Here is a 22,924-nt window from a genome sequence, read left to right as displayed (position 1 = left end):
CCCTGCTTTTCGTTTTGGGAGGTGTCAGGGGCACCGCGGCCGGGCAGGGACACCCGACATCGCCGGCGGGCGGCTCCGCGCTGGCTGCCCGAGTTGGCCGGAGCGGCGGGCGCTGCTGCCCTGCCCGGCCCGAGCCGTCCCTGCCCGGGGGCGCTGCTGCCCGGTCCTGCCTTGTCCCGGGTGTTCGGGCGGCTGAGGAGCTCCGGTGGAGCCGCTGGCTGCGCACGGGTGTCCGCAGACACCCTGGCTGCGGAGCGCCGTGCAGGGGTGCGTGGATCACCTCGGATCCACACTCCTGGGTACCTAATGCGACTTTAGTTTTCCAGTTCACAAGCTCGGTGGACACTAGGGATGGAGCTGTACCAGGGGTAGCGGGTGCGTGCTCTTATGGAAGTCGCGCATAGGTCAGCTGCTGATTCACATAAAGGTGGAATTGGGTTGTGGAAACTTCATGCGGTGTCTGCTGGGCGCACAGACCTGTCGTGGATTGCAGAGAGGCCGCCTTGTGCGGCTTGGCTGTGAAATCTGTCCAGCATGGCAAAAAGAATTAATTTTGATCTGTCTGTCTCACTTTTTCCTCTTCCTACCGGAGAAACGAGGTGAAAATTGCAGTGTCTTTTTTGGAGGGATGTGACAAGCTGAACAGAGGAGCGAGGCTTGTAAGAGGGAGTGATAGCTCTTAGCGGGCCAACAGCTATAGCTGACAGAGTGGCCACACTCCTCGGCAGGCGAGTCTTCTTATCTGTACCCGTTAATCTTTACTGCCAGCTCTCAGGTGTCCTGGCTACAGGCGTATAGCTGTAGATGATAAAGGAATTGCAATCTGGTAAAAAGAAAAAGGACCTATTCAGTTTGAGTCTTTCCTTCACTCCTTGTGGCTACCGTAGATGTGGCACTTAGGGATGTAATTTAGTGGTGGACTTGGGAGTGTTGGGTTAATGGTTGGATTCAATCTTAGAGATCCTTTCCAATGTAAATTTTTCTGTGAAAAATTATTTTTCCTTAAAGTTTTTGGAGACTTTTTTTGTCAAATGGTAGAGCCTTAGTGCACTGATAGAATTAGGAATCAGTAGCTCTGCTTTTTTGTGGGGAAGCCAGGTCCCGTTTGGTGTTTTTCTACCAGCTGTCTGCTCCTCTAGAGTTGGTATCATTTGTTTGATGAATGTGTTCTCGTATGGTGCCCATCTGTGTTAATACCTGCCAACTTCTTGGAATAATTAGCATATCTTTTTTTTTTTCCTACTGTGTCTGCCCCATGCTTACTGGCTTCACAAGGAGTGCTCAGTCCTTAGCAGACCTGGAGAAGGCTTTATTTCAGGTCTTTAAGGCACTCTGCAGAATTGTTGATTGTAATACAGCTTCACCAATTTAATAGAAGTGTGATATTTTAATTGGTGGCATTCCTCAGATAATATAGTTTGCACATGTGTTCATAAAATTTGACCATAACTTATTACTTCTCCTTGTTTCAGATGAATTATGCTGATGGAACACAAACTCAGCATGCAGTAGGTGAGAGATTAGGTTAAATCTTCTTCTGTGAATTTTTGAATGTAGAAAAATTGTCTTTTAAGAATTCTCAGTATGCTTTGTAGTTAACTGTTGGAGATTATGGCTTTGTATTCATTGTATTGTGAAGCTATAAATAGGTTGAGATTTTAGTACAATTCAAAGGATTTAGCATGAACTCCGAGGAGGGAATGTGATGCTGTAAAATCACCAGGAGGATAACATGCACCCATTTTCTGTTGGACACGTATTTAGGTTGTTAATGCGAGTGGCGTAGATCTGGAAATAAATAGATCACAACCCTTACTGTACCTTTTTGATCATAAGTGATTGTGCTTTTTCGTGTGGGCTGTTTCTATCGTGGAAACTGCTGGACAGCTGTTAAGCCCTACTCTAGTCCTGTATAGATTGTACCTGTTTGGGTTGCACATGGTTTGTAAGGCTCAGACAGCTGCTTTCCCAGGTATCTGTTGTGCAGTTGTGTGTGTTACCGTCCTGGTAGCGCAAGTTATCAATGAATGTAGAGTTCTTGGAGGGCCAGGAGAAAGGGAGGTAGTAGACCTGTCGAGGTGATATACATCAGGTAGCAGATAATTTTTAGGAATTAGATCTTTATTTTAAGATATGTTCATAATCCTTCTTGATGTACATCTAAATTCACTGGAGCGAGACCCTGGGCAGAGTGCATGTCAGGTGGGATGGGACTGGAGGTATTAAGACCTTTCAAAATCTTGGCTAATGTCCTTTTTTTTTGTGGAGGGTGTTCTAAATCCTGGCTGGTCTCCACTGAAGCATGTCTTTGGACAGCTGCAGGAGGGAGCTGTCTCTCATACTCTGACTCGCTGGTGTCACTGTTGGTAGCTTAACCACACTAACATAGGCACCTTGTAATCAGAATTAGATGAAAAACTCCCTGCCTAACCTTTTGGATGGAAAATAAGGTTTTCAGTTGAGTTCTCTGCAAGAAGTGTCAACTCCTTATTGTCAATTTCTTCACCCTTCGGGTTCTCTTGGCAAATTTCAGGAGACTCCGTTTACAAAGTTTTCTGAACGATTTTAGATGTGAGACAGCCAAGGTGGAAGATGCTAGAAGGCCACCAAATGATGAGTCTAATCCCCTCGGGGATAAGGCAACTTTTCATCTGTTAGATGGAAATTTTCTGTTTTAGGAGGTCTGAGTGCGGAACTCTTGCTAGAAACATGAGAGACAAATTTCTGCTGACAGTTTTTTATTGTCTTTGAGATAAATAAATAAAAAAATGACATAGTTAACAGAAGCCTGTCTTCAAAATAAACAAAAAACCCTAACAACACAAACACACGCAAAGCCTGAAACTTGGAAGATGAGCTGTGCTTTATCTTCCCAAAAGATTATGATGTGTGTCCCTTGTGCCCCTTCCAATATATTCATATTGGAAGGAGATAAGGTGTTTTTTACTTTTTTTTATGGCTCTGTACCCATTCTTTGGGAAGTCAGTGGTAAATGTGCTATTTGGTTAATACACCTTTGCATTATATGAATTTTAGCAGAGATTGCTTACAAGCTAGGGAACCCACCCTCCCTAGTTAGGTTTGCCATCCAGTTGTTGGTGGAAGAAGGTGAATGGTGCTGCTCTCCAGTGCTCAGGAGCACTGTAAAGAAGACTTTGGAGATGATCCTGGCTGTTGTACCTTGTCTCAGGGTCTGTTTGTTCCTGAGGGAGGAAATGGTAGCAGGGACTTCAGTGTGTTTTCCTGTCTCCCCTGTCTAACCTTTTCTGGATAAACATTATGTAGTGTTTGCTAGAGTTGGACATATAGCAATGTATAGCTGATTTTCCTCAACTCTCTTGCTCAGAATACTTTTCCCCGTCACTCTCCTGCTATGCTCTATCCATCTAACTGAATGCAAGTTGATTATTGCTCCATGCTCCTGGATCTTGTGTCTGTGTGAAATAGGTCAGTCTTGGGGTTTTATATGACAGCCAATCTGCTGCTTTTTGTGTGAAATCAGTTTGCTCACTAGTCTTTAGCCTGCCTACACTTTCACAGATGTGTTTGCTTTCTTCTGTAGGCATCCCAGCTGCAGTGAGCAGGGGGACTGTGAGTCAGTCAGTGCAGGCAGGAGTTGCTTTGCTAGGCTGGGAGTCAGACTGGTGCTGTGTTAGGATCCCTCAAGATGTGAAATTCCTCGTATAGGTAGAACAATTAGTGCTATCTTTATCTTACCTGAGACAGTTTTATGAAACTAACTTATTCTTAACCCGATTCCCTCCCCCGTCCAGAAATTTTTTGCTCCATTTTTCATGTCCTGTTTTAGACTTCCACTCCTCTCCTACGGATGCTAGCAAAGGTTAGATCCTCAGACTTGCCTCCTGTCCACGATCATCTCAGTTACACATGCAACCCTGTGTGACTGATAGGTGACATCTACCTTTGCTCAAATGTCAGAACAACTCAGACTGTGTGGGATTTTTAACTTGTATCTGAAGACAAGCTCACCATTGGTTTTGATGGAAGATTCTGTTTGAAAATCAATGCAGCAGTCTCCCATCTTGCAATTGATCTTTGCTTTCTCCTCTGCTTACAAAGGAGAATGAGATCTGCAAAGCAGTGGGTGTGTGGCATTCCTTTGATGGACCCTGTATACTGGTTTTAAATTATTCTGTTTGGGATACAGAGAAATTGAGTTCATTTGACAGCCACAAGAAACTGGCCCTCATTTAATTGCATGCAATGAAATCCATCCCCCAGTTGCAGGCAGAAACCCCACTGTGTGCCTGGGAGGGGACTGTGCTGTATCTCTGTGTGGGTGTCCCTACAAGCTTTTCATAGATTTCCATGCAACTGTCATCAGTGTGAGCAAACTTTCTCTGGTCCCTTTTCTTAAAGGTACTGGTTGTCCAGAACTTCTTTAAGTTGAGTTAAACTGCTCTTTGTAACTTGTGAAAATCTTCCTGGTTAGTGAATATTAGAAGAGCAACTTTTTCTGTCACAGTACATATGAGCATAGCTTTTTGCAACAACTGCTTGCTGACCTTAAAAAATAAAACTCTGTCTCTCAATGTGTATAAGTAAAAATTAGCTGGGTAATTCCTGTCAGCAGTAATGTCTTATTACATTTTAACTTCTCAGAATATTTATTACTTCACAGTTACATTTTTTTACCATGTAGGTTTTTATAAGCTTTTAATTTTTATATTAATGTTATCAGTGTTGAGAAACTGTGTGACATTCTATTCACCAATGTAAAAGTATCATGACTTAGCTAAAGAAACTTTTTCAGAGATAAAGTCAATGTGAATGGAAACTTTGTTTTTTCCAAGCAAAAAAGCATACAGAGCAGAAATTCCCAGTGCTTTTTATGAACAAATTTATACAGTTGATTGAGTGCAACTGTTATCTCAGTTTTATCTCATATTCAGAAATATGAGCATATTTCTGAATTCTTAAATTGTTTCCATTACTTTTCAGAAGTGACAGGTAGTTTATCTTGTACTGTACTATGTAACTAACTCTAAAAGTCGTTCAAAGAATTGGAAGAAATTAGATTCATGTTACTTTTTCCAAAGCCAGCACTACTGTATTTTGTTTGACTCTGTTGCCAGATGTACTATATCAAATCCTCCCTGACAAAGCTGCTGCAGTCGTCCTTGTGTGAATGTCATTCCGGCACAGTTTTTTTCCTCTCAAGCCTTTTAGGCTGATGCATATGTATTATGTATCAACTCTAAGCTGATCCTGAGGGAGTTAAGGACTGGGTTGGGGGACACAACAGTTTGAATCTGATGATCTTTCTTTCTGATTGTTTGTGTTGTTTGAAGCAAATGTTTGAGTTTTATGTGTGACTTGTCCGAGTGTCAACATACATAAAATCAAGCATAGATGCATGGGTGAAGGACCCAGTTCAAATCAACGAAAAGAGCAGGAGTTTTCCCCTTCACATTAACAGAATAAAATTAAGTTCAGGAATGATCTACTTGTGTAGACCTGGCATGTCCAGGATAAAGATGAAGAGATGTCTGTGGTGGGTCATTTAGATTCAGTAGCCCCCTACTGTATTGCAAGGATAACATTTCAAAGCACATTCTTGTTTTCTTGGATGTTCCTGTTCCCTGTGGAGTCCATTCCTATGATACGTTTGTGGATGAGGTATTTGTCCTTACAGTTGCAATTCAAACAGTTGAGTTCGATTAATTCCTCATTATTTGTGTTTCAGTATTCAGACAGAATGCTTGCATGTGACAAAGTGGTGTTTCTGGCACAAGCCTCATGCTCTTCACTAGAAGATGAAATCACCAGAAACTACTGTGGACCAGTGAAAGAATTCAGTTCCTACTTATATCTGATTCATGCCTCCAAACATAGGGATTTTCTTGGATTTCAATTTTGTGAATGTAATCAGTGGAGGATGTGGCATGTTCCCAGTTTCGTGTAATTGTTTGGCACCTGAAACTAAGGTTTCCTGGATAAATCAAAATTTTACTGCATATGCACTAAGACTCTGGGTTGCTTCTCTTGCATAATGTTATCCCCCATTTTTCATTTAACACTGGTCAACGAATGTGGTTTGTGCTCTTGCCCTCTCTGTGTGCTCCTTAATAAGGAGTTAGCTGTTGATGAAATTGCCTGGAGTGGATCCGTTCCTTTCTGTCAACCTGAAATTGAATGGCCTGTGTTAGATTTCAGCTCCCTCCCCAGTGCCCTCTCAGGTTGTCACACTACCTGTAGCGTCACTGGAAGTACCTAATGAAAGGCAACCTATGCAGAGATAACGAGCACTTATCTGTAAGGAATAAGTGCACAGAGGGTGCTGACTGTGCTGTGGCAGTGTATATCCTCTGCTCTGCCCGTTCTGTGATGTCCAGTTTGGTCCCTGCAGGCTGGTGGGGAACCCCTCATACAGAGCAGGAGGATTGCGGGCGTGTCTGTGGGAGCTGGCTTGTTTTACCTGGTCCACTCTGTGAACGACTGGAAAGCTCTGTGGCAGCAAGTCTCAGAGAGCCAGAGTGGGTGACAGGACTCTCATTTCTTTGATAAGATAACAGGACTTTGAATAAACCACATGCTATAAGTAGGTGCAGCACAAGCATTTTTTAATTTGTGGTAAGGAAACTTTGTGTCCACATCAGTCTGGGAGGCTTCCTTGTACTGAAGACATTTCACTGCCCTATACATTTAACATTTAAATATCTAGGGGGTTTTTTAATTTTAAAATAATAATGCTTTTTTAATTTGCTTTTTACACTGTGCCTAATGTTGGCAATGAAAGTAAATGATAGATTTGCTTTTGGGCATATTAATTTTACACACTAGAGATGAGGTCCTGAATGAGGCATTAACATTTAGTTTGTAAGCATCAGAAGGGGATTTTATTTAAAAGAAATAAAATTAGATGGCTGCTACTGGAACATTTGAAGTAAAGTGTTCATTAGAACATACTGACTGACATTGAGGCTAGATTTGGAAACTTAGTATTTCAGGTTTTTTCCCTGACAAATTTGAATCTCTGGATCAAAGAAATGAGTATGAGCACTTATAAAATGCTGACTGAAAAAAAAGATGACTATGCACACAAATGTGCATGAGTGTGCCTGTGCACTCACCCAGCTTCACACCCCCTACAAAATCTGTAGTTGGTGGCCCAGGTAATCCAAATACATTGATTTCTGAAGTGCAAACCCTTTCTCCTAACAAGGCTGCTGTAAGGAGTATCAAGTTCTTTGTTATTAAAAGAAATCCCAGAAGTGCCAAGTGCCTTTGTTATTTTACTAATTGAAATGAGTAGTAAGTGTGGTTTCTTGTTTCTGTTATTCCTTCTCAATTTATACGTGTTTGGAAACATTCAACTTGAGAGGTGTTTGGAAACATTCAACTTGAGAGATGTAATGATTTTATGAATTCTTTCGAGGCTGTGGAAGAGCAGGAGTTTTTATAGTTTATCAGTATATCAGTTTAAACGGTAAGAGTGCCTCTTCAAGGTAGCCTTCATCTTGTTTGTGCCAGGCTGTAGACACTGAAGGATGACTTTGCTCCATTACTATCAATCACTGCTGCAATGGCTTCACACTCCTATGAAAAAACGTAAAAGAAGGTGCTGGGGGAAATGGAAAATACAAACAATGCAATTGAGCAGAATTTCTCACAGCTCTGTGATTCCGGGGCTTTGGGAGATGGTAACTCTATCCAACAAATGTCACGAAGGTAGGTGGACTGCACTGGGCGAAAACAGGTGCGAAATGGTCACATCCTGTAAATGTTGTCTGCTCTTCGTCTTGCAGTGAGAAGTAGCCTTGATTTCAAGGATGTGAGTAAAGTGATCGATGTGTGGTTTTACAGGATCAGGCCCCCCTTCTCTTTCTTCTCTAGTAGGTGAAGGAGGAGGATATCATCCTTCTCAGCTGTGCTTAATCTGCAGAGGAACTGCCGCTGCTGCTTTGAGCATTGTCTCAGGCTAAAATATACCATATTAAAATAGCTTAATATCAAAAGATTGTGTCTTTTTATGTTTCTTGTCTGAGTGGTGGGAGACAATAGCTTTTACTTGCAGAGTCCACGTATAAAAATCCACAAGGAATAAAGCCTTCGTTGGGTTTCAATCCACTTTTCAAACACATTGTGCTCTGTAAAAAGCAGAGGACTATGGGATTTTTTCATTTATTTTAAAAGTGAACAGTTTCTATTCATTTTTAAGACATTGACAATTCAAGATACATTTTGTAGATGGTGAAAAAGTAGGTTTCAAGACCCTCAGAGTAATGCCTTCTGAATTCATTTAATAAATGACATTGTAGCTACTCATTTTCATGCTTTTTTGGCTGATAAATGATTGTATAAGGGAATCAAAAGGTTTAAAATGGATAGCTTGTAGGGGTTTTTGAATTAGGCAAGGTAGACATATAGTTAATAAGGTGACTATAATTGGATCTTATGGATGATCTTTACTGTAATACCTTGTCTTAAAACAAAGAGCTTTAGGTAGTTAAAATCCTTTTAAGGACTATTTGCATTATAGTGCTTTAAAGCTGATTGCTATACAGGCAGAACAAAAATGTCTGTATTATCTGAAGTGACCTGACATGGAATAGCACATTCTGCACCCACGCTGGTGGATACCAGGAGCCGAATATGTCCTTCTAGTGATCTGCATTTTTACAGCCTGTATTGGAAGTGGGAACATGGAATTTATAGTAACAGAGGAGGAGGGCATTAATGCTTTTAAACACTTGGTGATTAATAAAATGTGTCAGTTGAGGTCATAAGTATAAAACTGATAAAGCCTGTCTTGATTATGTATTTTGGTCTTGATTAACTTCTAAAATACATTTGAGTTTCCAGATGGCAATAAGCCTTTTATCTTTAGAATTAAGCATGTGTATGTGTGCATGTAATTATGAAGTTGACGTTACTGTTAATCAAGTGGGACAGGCACACCAGATAACGGTGTATTGCAAGGGTGACTATAGACATAGGCACTTAACCTCCCAGGTGTTGCTGTGTCCCACTCACTGGTTTTAGTAATTGTTACAGGATCAGTCAGCTGGACACTGTGCAAAGTTCCTGCCACCATGACACTGGCAATCCTGTGGATCATACCAGATGATCTCTGCCTCTCTACATTCCTTCCTGAAACAGACTTGGTCATCCTTTGTGGCAAGGTTAGGGAAGCTCAAATAGGATGAACGTAACTCCCTGCTAGGCTGTTGGGTTTGGGATTTTGTTTTGGGGAAGCCAAGATTTTATTTTATTTTTTTTTTCTGAAAGGAGTACACTGGATGGTTTGAATTTGCTGGCAGATGGATTGAATGATGGACTGGAGAAGTCAGTGATTGCTTTTCGGTTGATTTTAGTGAGTACTGGGTCAGGCCCACTGTTCTAGAGCAGAGGCTTTTTGAATTACATAAAGGACACACATCCCTTGTGGAGGTAGAAATATGGGATTGTGGGCTTGGGTGGAGCTCTGAACTGTTTCTGTCTTGTAAATCTGGATCAGCTCCATTCACTTGGTTATATCAATTCTGGATCAAAGGTACTGTAACAAAAAGCAGTATTTGTCCCTTTGTGCCTTCCTACAGAGCAATATACAGTAGAATATCAGCTTTGCTTTTCTGTTTTCCCACGTATTTATCCTTCACAGAGTCTTTTCTGCAGTCAGGTGAATGGAAGTTTTTTTCCTATAGAGATGCATGCTTGAAGTATTCGGGGGAGGGGGGCATCTATTTTCAGTAGCTTCAGTAGAAATTATGTTGATGGATAAGCTGTATGTAACCATTAACATGCAGATCATCAATATGATTGAAATCTTATCCTGCTATAGAGCTTTTCTATCTTGCACGGAAAAGGCTATTAATACTTCTGATATGACAGCAAAAGTGTAATTGCATTAAAGAAAAAAAACAGGAAAAAGTTGGGGCTTCTGGAGCTGTTAACTATTTTGAGATGAAACTCTTGAGATACTAAATGAGCTGAAATGGGTGATGTAAAACAGACATGATTTAATTAAAGTTGTCTTCATATTTGACTGTCTTGAGCCAGCTTGTGGGACTTTTTTCTTTTTTTTTTTTTTCCTTTTTTTTTTCCCCCCACAGAACACACCAGTGTTTCTGCTGAGTTTTCCCCCAGTCTGGGCCGGTTTCCTGACCACTTAAAATCTTCCAGAGTAGAGAAAGGAGAATTTTTTCAGAGGATGGATGCCAGGATAGTTTGCAAAACAAAAATATACATGGGATTATTGTGTCTGAATGATTAGTAATGCACAAAGCCCATATATCAGTATAATGTCAGTGAATTACAGCCTCATCCATCTCAAGGAATGCTATAGCCAGTGTGGTAAAACGTTACTGTGAGAACTCTTTGTGCAACTAGAAATGCATCTCGTTCCCCCCAGTGTGGTTGGGCACCAAGGGAAACAGACCATAATTCTTGTATGTCCAGAGTAGCTTGGGTTTTCTCCCACTGCCAGTCTGTCTATAGGCTTTTCCCCCTTCGTTTTAGTTTTCTTTGTACTCTTCAGACCTTTTGCTTGTTTCTGCATTCATTGGGATGTGACCAGGAGATTTATTTCATGTTCCATTTCCAGCTGTGAGGGGATCTGTTGTCATCAGATTGTACTTCAGCTGCTCTTACCTTGCCAGAATGGTTTATGCCTGGTGTATTTTCCAGCATTTTTGGAGCCTAAAAACGCTACTGAACATCAATCCATGAGTGTTGCATATTGGTTAATGTCAAATCTGTGCTTTCTCGCTGTCTGTTGCAGTTGAAAGCTTTCACTAGCAGCAAGTCAAGAGCAGTGTTTCTGGAAATCTTTGAGAATTTGGGTCCAAATCTACTTCTTTGGTAGTAATACTTAATTTAATCGGAAGGCTTAAAAGTTCTTTCTTTTTCACTCTATAGCTAGGGAAACTGAGGCACGCTCAGGAAGGGTATGTGTGCAGGGATTTGTTAAACGTTTTCCCACCAGGCTTAGTGGCACATTCAGGAATGAAACTGGATGGTAGGATGGTTTTGTTGAGCTTGTGTGATCTAAGGGCTGCAACCTCCTATAGGGTTGAAATAGACCACAGTACAAACTAGATGTCAGATACAACCCAAGTCCCAGCACTCAGCCCAAGTGACACCACTGCAGCCCCCTCCAGATGTGCTCTCTGCTTGTGAGGATGACTGTTGTGGACAGTCTTGTGTCCTTTGAAGTGCTCCTACCAGGAAAATGCTCCTGTTGCAGATACATGGGGCTTTGAGAGCTCCTTTTGAATGCCTCTGTACAAAGTGTTGCCTCCATGAGACCACGAGTTGTGCTCCAGGGCATCCAAGTCCTGATGTTCTCTGGTTGTACTACAGAGCAGAGGCATAAATAGTTATTGTTTCTAATTTTTCACTGTGTTTGGCCTTTGCGTTTAGATTTCTAAAGTGTAAATCTTCCCTGTGTATGCCCTGAAAAATGTTGAATGGCCTTTCTTTTCTCGATCAGAAGTTGAAAGCATGCTTGAAGGAAAAACATCAAAGCTCTTGGGAAGTAATTCTGCTTGGTGGCTTCTGATACTTCAGCATTGCATGCCAACTTGAAGGCAGGTTGCATAAATAGAGCTTGGAAGCAAGAAGCAAAACATTCACGTTTGCAAGCTGAGTACAGCAAAAGTTTGCTCTGTAGGAAACATCGGATATCTCTGGTGCCTCCATCGCTTGAGAGATGTAGTCATTGACTAGGTGCATAGTGTTGCCTAAAGGAAGAGGGACACTGCAGCTCAGGAACTGGATTACTCCTGTCAGTTCTTTCCTGCCTGATGGAGACGGCATTTTAACTACTTTATTACTCAGCTACCTTCTCCCTTGCACTAGTTAGGCAACAGGCAACCTTTTGTGTGGAAAGGTCACCTTCTATGTAGCGTTCAACACAGAAGATTAGTCATCTAGGTGGAAGTGTCATGGCAATGCCATTATACAACTTTCTGTTGAGATGTTATGGTTTGGGTGTAGACAAACTGAGGTGGAGGCCATGCCTGTGCTTAGAATCTCTTTTCCAGAATAACAAGCCTGTCTTACTCTAGATGGTGTTGTGCTTGGACAGCTTTTGCCAGTGGAAGTTTTACTGGATTGATGATCAATGTTTCTGTTTTCTTTTGGTTTTTGGGTTTTTTTTGCCTTTGTGTCCAGGTCTACTAGAGGTTTTGCCAGCAAATCTTAGTTTATTAAAACAAGGAAGAAAAGAAAAAAGAGTGCATACAATGAAACCATATCCTTTTTATGGTCTCCCTATGTCAGCAAAGCTCTTGTGTTGAGACTGAGGTGCATGAGGCATGAGGCATCCTGGGTTTTACTCACACATCCATAACTAACATAGCTGTAAATTAAAATATTGTCTTTCTGTAAGACACATTGTCCCTGCACTTTGCTCGTTTTTATTTTATTGCAGTTTTAAGGTCAAAGTTCCTATCACTTATCAAGAAGGTAACATGATCTATCTGTGTGATGGGCTGCATCTGCTGGCTGATGCTGTCCCAGATCCTTCCCTTTTAGACCTCCATGTTTTCTGTGGTGGCTGTGGGAGATTACTGATGTTCATTCCTTGAAACAGAAAGCCCTAGTATGTGGATGGATGTGTTTGCTACTGCTCAGAATGGCCTCAGATTTAAATCTAGCATCTTTTTCAGTTCCTGTGAAGGTCTGGGACATGGGAAGTAATGCTTCATGCAGTGCAAGGTGGGGAAGTTGATGCTACTTTATATCTTTGAAAGGGTATTTTCTGCCTCAGTCTTGGAAACATAAACAAAAAACTTCCCATCTATGTTGCTGAACATATGTGATTTTTTCCCACAACTGCATAGGACTAACAACTGGAGTCTGTGAGCTGCAGTGAGGCATTTTGAAGAGACAGACCTTTTGTCAGTGCTGCAAGGCATCTAGGAATACTTTTCTTCCAGCCTTTTCCTTTCTCTGCTGATCTGCAACTGCCCGTGTCCCCCTCACAGTCAAACAAGCATAGCAAAAAAATGTACCTGCATCTGAAATTCTGGGGTTTGTTTGCTTCTTGCTCATCTGTCAGAGGTTAATTTTGCATTGAATTATGAAAAATGTTACTCTGTCATAAGTTTTGGCTAGTAGTCGATTGCCAGCACACTACATCAGTGTTTGAATGTTCAGAAGGGGGACTACTTTAAAATTTCAACCTAAAAATATGTGTAGAGGGTTTTTTTTTTTTTTTTTACATTTAACTTCCTTGCTGGAAATAGCAGGGTTCTGTCATGTGTGTCATATTTTCTAGCTGTAGGCAGTTTTAAGCACGACATAGTTATGTAGCAAACTGGAAAAACGTACACCCATCTTTCTCAAGTGAAGGCATGTGGGAACAATGCTATGGCCACATCAAATACTGCACACGTGGAAATTAAAGGAGCTGGTTTTTGAGCAGACAACCAGTCTTTGCATGTTTAATTTATGTAATAGCCCTTTCAGTTCCCATCTGTTCCTGTGCCCTTTGGCAAGTGGGTTTGCTGTTTTCTAACATGTGAAAATGTTGTCAAGTTCAGTGAATAAGACTTGGATTTTATTTAATTGCTGCTTTTTTTGTCTGTTAGGAGTTGGCCCTTAGGGAGAAGAGGTTGACCCCAGGAAGTAGGGAAGCTTTGTTTTCCCAGGCTGTCAATAATCTGTCAGTTCAATACAAGGTTGAGAGTTCAAAATTGATAGTTGAGTGCTTATGCCCTAAATGTGTCTCACCTTCTCATATGCAAGTGAGGCGGCTGCAAGGAGGTCATGCTGTACATGTGATCTGAGAACCCTGTGTTTGTGTTTCTGCATTCATGGCTAAAGTATAACTGGAACTTATTGTGAAGGATGTTGATCTAGAACAGAGGGTGTAAAGATGAGTTCATATTCAAGTGGACCATAGCAATTAGCTGTCAGGAAGGAGGAGTCTGTTCCTGCTTTGCTTTTACTTCCTTTCTTGTTCTTCTGCAGTGCCAGGACCCGCTCCACCTCTATGGCTCTGCTGAAGCAGAGTCCTGGGGTAGGCACACTGCAGACCAGCTCTGGTGTGCCTGACAGGCAGTGGCAACATATTTACTAGAGCTGGTCTGAACCTGTCCAGTTCAACATCAGTAGGGGATAGCACCAGCACAATAGGAAAACAAGTTACTGCTTGAAAACAATTGCTGGCTACCAAAACTGATAATTCTGATGGATTTATTCCAACTCAAGCGTGAGTGTGTGTGACCCCAGTTACCATTTTACTTCTGCAATTGCTTTGAACTGGGTTTGTGTCAGATACAGGCTTCGTGGGAGCTCCAAAGTATGGACAGAAAGAACACTCACGGTTCCATTACTACCAGAGTAAGGGTATGTACATCCATGTCTGCAGCATGGTAAGCCAAGCATAGGTTGTCCATAGCTTCCTACTTGTGTTCTTCACTGTCTGTCTTGAGATGCCTTAAACCAATAGAATGAGCTTGTGCTTGGTGAGTTGGTCAGCTGGCCTCTTTCCTAGGACAGGCAGGTGTCCTGCTTTGTAAGTTGTTAGGCTGAGCTGGCTCTATGAGCAGTGTGGACTCACAGTATCTGTGCTGGGATGAGCTCTGCCCCAGCGCTGTTCTTGAACGGTGCTGCTAACAGTGGCTTTGTGGGTCGTCTGCTACACTGGGAGACTAGGTTGCAGTAAAATGGCCAAATCAGAAAAATTAACCTTCTTCCTAGCATAAGCCCATAACTATTCAGGAAGTGGTTGGAGGAGCCAAAAGTTCAACCCACTAAGCTCCAGGCTTACTACTGAACTATCGTGTCTTTGGGCAATAACAGCAGAGGAAGGACAAGCAAGCTGGGAAGGAAGAGGTGGTCCTGGTGGACAGAGGTGCAACTCCAGGGAGGTTGGTCAGGGCAGTTGAGATCTGTTGGTGCCCTCAGGGCCGTGGCAGTAGGTTTGCTAGCTTGTTTTCATGATCTACTAACTTACTGACTTCTGAAAAAACTCTTCTGACAGGCATCACAGATGGCCTTGTGCTGCAGAGGAGCCCAGAGACAGAAGCCCAGAATTATAGGCCGTGAGAAGAAATTTACTATGCCAGTTGTTCTGCCACCATGATCATAAGTGTTTCATGTTTTGTGTAATGGGTTACAGTTAGTCTTGGCTCTTAGACTTTCCCAGATCTGGATGTTAAATGTGAAGATGCTTTGGGGGTGGAAAGGAAAGGCATTATGTAGACAGAACCTACTAGGGGAATCTGTTTCATCATGAATATTTATTCAAAGAAAAGCCAATTAACGTTCTGCTAAATTGACACACGCAGCTTGGACGTGTTCAGAGAGGGACAGGACTGGCTTTTGAAGTGTATGGTCCCTGGCAGAGTTAGCTGATGATGTGCAAGAATGTCAAAGGTTGTGGCTTTTGTTGCTTCCTCTTTTTTGGCCGTGAACCTGCTGGCCCTTTTGTCTGGCTGTGGTGCTGCTGGCATGCAAACTACATCATGCTACTCCATGCTGGGCCATTCCTTACGGTAGGTATGCCTCTCAGGCTGGAACTGATGGTGAAGTAGGCAAAACCTGATCAAAGCACATGCCTAATTGGATTTTTAGATCTTACTTTAAAAATGCTGGATTTTCAAGTACTCCCATTAGTGGGCATTAGTTCTGAGAAGAAATGTGTCACCAGATAGGGTTTTTTTTGAGTCAGAATTTAAGTATAATTAAAAAGAGATTACTGAACCTAATATTGTTAAAAGAAATGCTTTAATGAAATAAAGAACACCACTGGAACCTGTGGGTGCATGTAAGAAGTGTGCTCTGACCCATTGCTTGCAGCTTGATATCAAGGCAAGAGAAGCATTTTTTGTAAGTATGAAAAAAGGGAGCAGATGCTCACTGGGACTTCCTTACACTTGGCTCTGCAGAAGGTTTTTTTGGAGGGAGGGGAATTGTATTTCCAAAGGAGTGAGCAGAAGAAACATATGTGGGTTCAGCCAAGAAGTGTCAACCTAACTAGCAACAGATTCTGCAAGTTTGTAATGGAATAATAAACCAATAACTAAAATTTTGATTATTAATTTACATTTTTATCCTTTTTCCATGTATCCTTAATTTAAAAATTAGTATTCTTTTTCTGTGTTGCAGTGCTTTTCATTCTGATAGTCATCACCTTAGGGGCAGGGTTATCAGTGCTAACAAATACTTCAGATTAAATTGGGAGGTAACAGTGAGAGCAGTTTATCTTTAGTAGTAAGGACAAGTTTCCCTAATTTTCAATTGTGTCACTCAATTCTATTATGACAGGAATTTATTAATCTCATGAGCAATTTAGTATGCTACTTTCTACTGCTAAAGATTGCATTTTTAAGAGGTATTATTGATTAATATGGTTAGGGTTCGTGTTTTACCACCGCAGTTATTCTTAGCTGTAATTTCTGTCTTGTATTTGCCTGCTTTTCCTTTTCCTGAAATATGTTATTCAGGGACAATGCCTCAAGGAAGACCTTTTCACCTGTGCACAGGACTGGAAAACAGAAGTAATTACTTGACAGGAGGGCCAAGAATACTTAGAAGCCATAGGAAAGTCTCTTAGGACTTTTCTAGCAAGCCTGACCAGTGTGATTTGTTTGATATTTTTATTTCATGCTGCTTGGCTTCACTAGGGACTATTACAACAACAGAAGTAAGCTGCAGACTCCTGTTTCAAAGGGGGTCAAGAAGGGAAAACAGATACATCACTGACATGAAAAACAAATGCATATTGGTTTATCTTCATATATCATCAGCAAAAAAACCCTCTTCTGATTTATGTTAGTCTAAAAGAGACAGATTTCATGGCATCGAAGAGCTCAGTCTTGAACTTGGAGTTCTAGTGAAGCCAAACCTTAACTGGAGCTTAAACAGAAGGTTTGTCAAGTGATCTGGATGTAAAAAGTTAGATCTCAGGAGAGAGAATTTAAATTTATGTCAATTTATACACCGTTAATCTCTGCAGAGCAGATCTTAATTGCAAGACTGACAATTTGGGTCATGTTTGAAATTGGTGATTTCACCAATTAGGTGATTGGTCCTTGATAATTTTGGATGTGGTTCCAAAGCTGACTTGTGAGCTGGGATTGAGGATCAAAGCCTAAATATCACTTTGTTTCAAGCTTGAGTGTCAGACTGAGGTATCTTGTTTTAAAGTGGGTTCTTTGTTGCATATTGTAACTCGAAGTGAAAAATTCACCATTGTACTGAAAATCTTCAGTCTTTGAGGCTTAAAAGAATTATTGAAGATGAAGGTGAAACTCCTTGTGTACTTGTAAGCAGTATAAGAACAGACCTCAGTAAGAATAAAAAAGTGCTAGTGTCATGGAGAGTTCTGGAAAAAGAGAAACATTACTATGGAGTTAAAAGATGGATGACTGAAGGCAACAGCTTTATCTGTGTTTGAAACTGTAGCATTTGTGAGTAAGGATGCGCTGGCCTCTCTCAGGGAGGGAGGCTGTGCAGGATTTGGTAGCCTTGAGAGGGATGGCAGCTTTTAACTGCCACTGCATCAGTGCATACAACTAATGTGCTTATGGCTAATACAGTGATGAAAAGCCAATGCAGAGAATATTTTTAGAAACATGCTTACAGACATACCTGTAGCTGTAAGTTACACCTTTAAATCACCCCTACAGACACAGCTTTCAAATTCAAGTTATTGTCATTGCTGAAGTGGAGATTGAAGTTTTCTGTCTGATTCCCAATGGGGAAGAACAGTCGTTGCATAGAATCATCTTCTTGCCTTTCCTTACCTGTGTGATGTGCTGCAGATACTACAGTGTGACAGGTGGGAGGTGAGGACAAACAGCACGGGACTGTCAGGAGGTCACAAGTGGAGAGCATAGGGAAATACTTGTGAAAAGAATTGAGAGTAAAACAATTAAATGCACTTGAAGAGGGAGTTTGTTCATTTTCTTGAACCCTTTCTGTGTTTCTGCATGAGTTATCTGTATGTCACCTCATGTGTGTCACCTGCATCCTGTTGTCTTTGCCCTGGTCTGTCTGCTCCCGCCCCACTGCTCTGACACGTGCCTGTTTGAGCAGGCAGTTCATCAGAAAAAATTTTTTGAAGGGGTGTGTGTGCATTCATGCACGTGTCCCAAGTAGCTGTTAGTGTGTTTAATGCCTTGGGCCAGGAGGTCAGTGTGGTGTGGTGAGCTGCTGGGGAGGTGTGGGTACGAACAAGTGGCGAAGTCAGAGTAGCTGATACCAGGCACGGTTGCAGCCAGATGTACCTCTCAGTGGGCTGTCAGTGTGGCCTTACCTCGACTCCATCAGAACGGATGAGTTTCAGCAAGAAGCAGATTTACTGTCATCTTTAATGAGTTTCTTCCTTCTATTTTCCTGTTCCAGTAAGTCAGTCTGGAGTGGACTGTAACAGAGCCAGTTAGAGATCGGTACAGGGAAGAGGCACGTCTGTTTAAAAATTGCAAAGAATGAAACATTTGGCAATAACGGATGTGTCTTTTTTGGCAGAATCCAAAGAGCTCAGAAAGAGTTTTTTTTCTTCATTAGCGATCCAAATGTTGTGATCACTCTTGTGTTTTGGAAGCGTTCTCAGCAAGGATGAGATGATGTAATTACATAAATTCAAGATTTCCTTTTTTTTTTTTTTTAATGAAGAATTTAAAAAGCTTTGAATGTAGAATGGGTGCTGAAACTGTTCTGGTTCTAAGTCACCTCTATAACTCCCTCTGGCACAAAAAGCACTGAAAGCCAAAAGGATCTGTGTTGGTCGAAGCTGCTTTAGGTCTACTCTCAAGAAAAGGCTTGCTGGGAATGCTTTGTGATGTGGACGCAGATGAGATGAGAAGGGTTTTCTTTAAGTGTAATTTTTTATTCCAAACTTAGTATAAGCTCTCTGACCTCCAACATGCTCCGAACAACATATAATTTTTGGTGGTTCTAGGAAAACTTGATTTTTTTTTTTTTCCAAAGTGTGTCTTGCAGCTTTGAACAAGCCCCAGAGTCTTAATTAAACATTTTTGATCAGACGTGACTCCACAGCAAGTCAAACCCTTTGCCTTCAGTGCTTTGTTTTGTTTAATCACTAGACTATTCCTCTGGTTAAAACACTGGAGCATTCCCTTTGTTAGTGTTAGGAGAGCTTCCATTAAAAGTTATTTTAACTGATCTTTTTCTGTCTTTATTCAGCTTTTCAGTCTTAGTGACCTATTCCTTCCTTTCCTTCTTCCTATCTCCTGCTGCAAAATAGGTTGTTTTCAAAGTATATATTGCTTTTCTGTTCTTTGTCCTTTTTCCTGAATGCTTTTTTTGTATTCCCTTCACTCTGGCCTTGCTTTACATAGAAGTCAGCTATTCCTCAGTCACCCAACTACTGGCTTTATCACAGGAGTAGGTGTGGGTAAAAGCTCTTTGAAGAGTGAACAGTTGCATTGTCAAAGGCAGCTTTGGGGTCTCTGTAAATTACTTCCAAATTGAGTTAGTAGTTTTATCTGAATACATAATCCATCTCAATTGGGTAAAAATGTCCACACAGCAGTGTTTTGAAACATCTTTCTCCCTCTCACTAGGTTAGATTTTTCAAGCTCTGTGCTTTCTGACAATCCCCATGTTTGTTTACTTGCTTAAGGAAGTTGAAAATGAGAGTTCTGTCTGCTTTTACCCAATTGAGATGAATTAGTTTCCCTCAGATGGTTCCCAGTGAAGCAGAGGAATTAAACTTGTGACTCCCTGTTTTTCAGAAGGGAGCCCATGGTGCTGAGCTGTGGGGATTGGTGTCCCCTCCACCTTGTGAAGCTGTTCTTGGCCAAGAGGGGCAGCCAAAGTAACTCTTTATCCTGGCGATTACACCATTCCCCTCCAGCATCTTTAATTGCTGTCAAAGTTCTTCAAAATTCAGGAAAATGAGAGAGGAAAAAAACTTAATTTTTTTTTTTGTGAAATTGTGACAAACTACTTAAAAACAAACCAAAAGAAAATTTTCTCATGACTGACCTACAGCATCTGAAATTGCCAGTTCTCCATAGGAAAGTTCAAAGTGCTTGATGGATCAGTTCTGGGCTCTGCTTTTTACTTCCCTGTGTACTCTCATTAGTCTGATTTGATAGCACTTTTTGGAGTCCACAATTGAGATATCAAGATTAAACCTTGGTCCATCATCTGCAAATTCAGAGAATTTAAACTGTAAAATATTTACAAAGTGCTAATGAATTCTTAGACCTCTAAAAATCCTAGTCATACATATTATGTGTTTAATAGAAAATCTGCCCTTCTGGAATGACAACCAGTCCTCCTCCTCCTTAGGGATGACACTAAAATAGATTTGGCATGCGCTTTAAGTTGGCTGAGGGGCATTAATGCTAATTTGTGACAATGGTTATGGAGTATCAGTTGGCAAATGAGGGTGTTCCCTTTATAAACATGTTGTTTCAACATGCTGTGCTTTTCCTGCTGCATCTAATGCTTATGATGGAGTTTAGGCTATTTGAATATAGGTTAGAGCTAACGGGCTGCAAGCCTAATTCATGTTGTCCCTGTTGTATTTAAGAATTTCCTCTTCTGTTCTTTCCCTGCTTCTATTTTCCTGGGTATGTGATTGCAGCAACCAATTTCAAGTCATCCTTTTAATCCCTTAGGTTTCTATTGTGTGATTTTTTTATTATTTTTTTTTGGGGGGGGAGGATTGATGTAATTCGGGAATATCTGAGTTCAACTGACAAATGTATCAACACAATGTGGGATCTACAGCAGTGTTTGATAATAGCTGTTCTTGCACAGTGGTTTCCAGCATTGCATTCATAGTTCCTGGAAGCTCTGGGCAACATTGAAAGAGCCTAAAACATGGTTTCAAGTAAGCAAGTTTGTATATGCTGATAGACCAAATCTGAAACTCTTGAGGGGCTTCATGCTCACTGGAAAACTTCAAGAACTGCACATGGAAAAGCCTGAAATTCACTGGTGTTCACTTTTCTTCACTCTGGAAGAGCAACACCATGCTGAAACAAGGAACTTCAGTTTTCCCCAAATATTGTTGTCTTTACAGATTTCTAATGATGTTTTGGGTGTTTCTAATATCCAATCTAACCCTTTCCTGCCCCAACTTGAGAACATTTCCTCTTGTCCTGTCACTTGTTACCAGGGAGAACCAACCCATACCTAACTACACCCTCCTTTTAGGCAATAATATACCCAAAGCCATTGCTGAAAGAGATGAAGCGCCTTATAGATCAGCACATTTATCCTGGCCAAAGCTCTCGTTGGGAACAAAGAAAGGCTTCATGGCAAGGACTGCTAGAGGTACTTGTGGTAGTTCTGCTTTGACAAGCAGTATCAAATATTGGATCAAGATGTGGAGCCTGTAATGTCTCCTATCATGTGGAAAAGCCACATGGTGAAAAGCTGATCCACTAAGGAACCTTTGGAGAATGGTGGTGATAGGCACTGTCTTTGGCTGTGTGAGTTGAGTATACGAAGTGGCTAAGTTGAAGCCATGTAGGTGGAAGAGCAAGGTGAACTCAAAGGTGTGTCAACCAGGTATGCACCCTGAAAGCACTGAATGGTTAAAAAAACCCACCCCAAACCCAACCCTTCTCGTGGTAGACTTTGCAGTCTGTAATAAAGCACATGACCAGTTTCATGAGGGTTTGCTGTAGAACGACAGGACAATGAAACACCAGTAATAATTAACATCTTCAAGGCTGAATTTCAATGTGAAGCAGGCACTGTTGAATGAATGCTTGAGGAAATGGCAAAGAGAAACCTGTTTGTTAAACAAAGGTTCATTCTTTCAGATCTGCTGCACATCTCTTGGTAAATAGATACTAGATGTGTAGGTAAATCCATGCCCACGTGGTAGTATGGGAAAGAGGTTTAAATTCTGATTTTTAAAAACGATTAACTGTCTAGTATTTGAATAAATACCAAAATTTAGTGAAGTGTAACCAGAGAGGCTACTTTTTTCCCCCCCTTTCCTTAGTTAATTATTAATAACTTCCCTAACAGTTTCAAACTCATCCATTCCATTGGATGGTAGGAAGCAAAGAAGGAATTGGAGTCACATACCTGCAAGTTACTGAGTGTAATCAGTGGGGTGGGAGGTCACCTGGCCTTCTTTCTAGTTTTCTGTTTGTGGCAGGAAACTGTTTGCAGAAGTCAAGTACTTAGCCATGGCTCAAACAAAGTGGGTTCTTCACTTTATCCAAAGCTTGCATGTATTGCTTGCACTGAGAGAGATGCCTGTTTTGAGAGTGGAGTCCCAAAATACTACACCTTATTTATTAGCGCCATAAAATTTTGGACTTTTCTCAGTTTAGAGAGGAGGGTTCTTTCCAAAGCTTGACATCTGGCTGCAAGAGGAACCTTCTGCACAATTTTTCTCAGATCAAAAGCACTAGGCAGAGCAGGTATACTAGGACTCCTTTATGGGTCCCCAAGCTTAGATCATCACAACAAGAATGATGATGACTGCTACAACTAATATCCTTGTTTGAAGTAAACAGACCTCCTTGCTATGAAGCGCCCAGGTCTGTCTTTCAGTGTTAGCTGTGAGTGCTTCACTCTGGTGAGAGGAGACTGCTGTTTGCAAACATCTTGACAAGAATGGCGCAAGATAAGGGAGATTGATTAGTTTTAAAAAGGATGTACAAATACATGTACTTTGGGTATGAATAAATTAGAACCACCAGAAGAGTTTTTGCAAAGGAAGAAAAGTAAAATATTTAAAAGTTTGGCACCCGTTTATTTTATGAAAGATGTCTTACAATATGGCTACCTGCAGCAGTAAGAAGCAAAGATCTGTCCTGAACATGATTCTCAAGAGTAACTAACCTGAGTCATGCCTTCAAGAAAAAGCACCCAAGCCCTGTGAGAGTCATGATCACTCTATTCCCCCTGGGAAATATATGGGTTTTACTTGGAAGATAACACTAAATTTTGGGTCTCTATAGTTTTGTTTTACAGTCTGTGTGCCTGAAGAGAAAAAAACTATTAG

General features: G+C 41.2%; 1 protein-coding gene across 2 annotated transcripts in view; it reads left to right on the top strand.

Moving 5' to 3' along the window:
- The window catches only part of CHST11 (carbohydrate sulfotransferase 11), a 160,856-nt gene that overhangs the window by 696 nt on the left and 137,236 nt on the right, over positions 1-22,924 (top strand). The window lies entirely within an intron of this gene.

Source organism: Chiroxiphia lanceolata, chromosome 5 (genome assembly GCF_009829145.1).
Source record: "Chiroxiphia lanceolata isolate bChiLan1 chromosome 5, bChiLan1.pri, whole genome shotgun sequence".
NCBI classification, from domain to species: domain Eukaryota; kingdom Metazoa; phylum Chordata; class Aves; order Passeriformes; family Pipridae; genus Chiroxiphia; species Chiroxiphia lanceolata.
The sequence above is the reverse complement of the archived record's forward strand: the minus strand, read 5'-3'. Positions and strand labels throughout refer to the sequence as shown.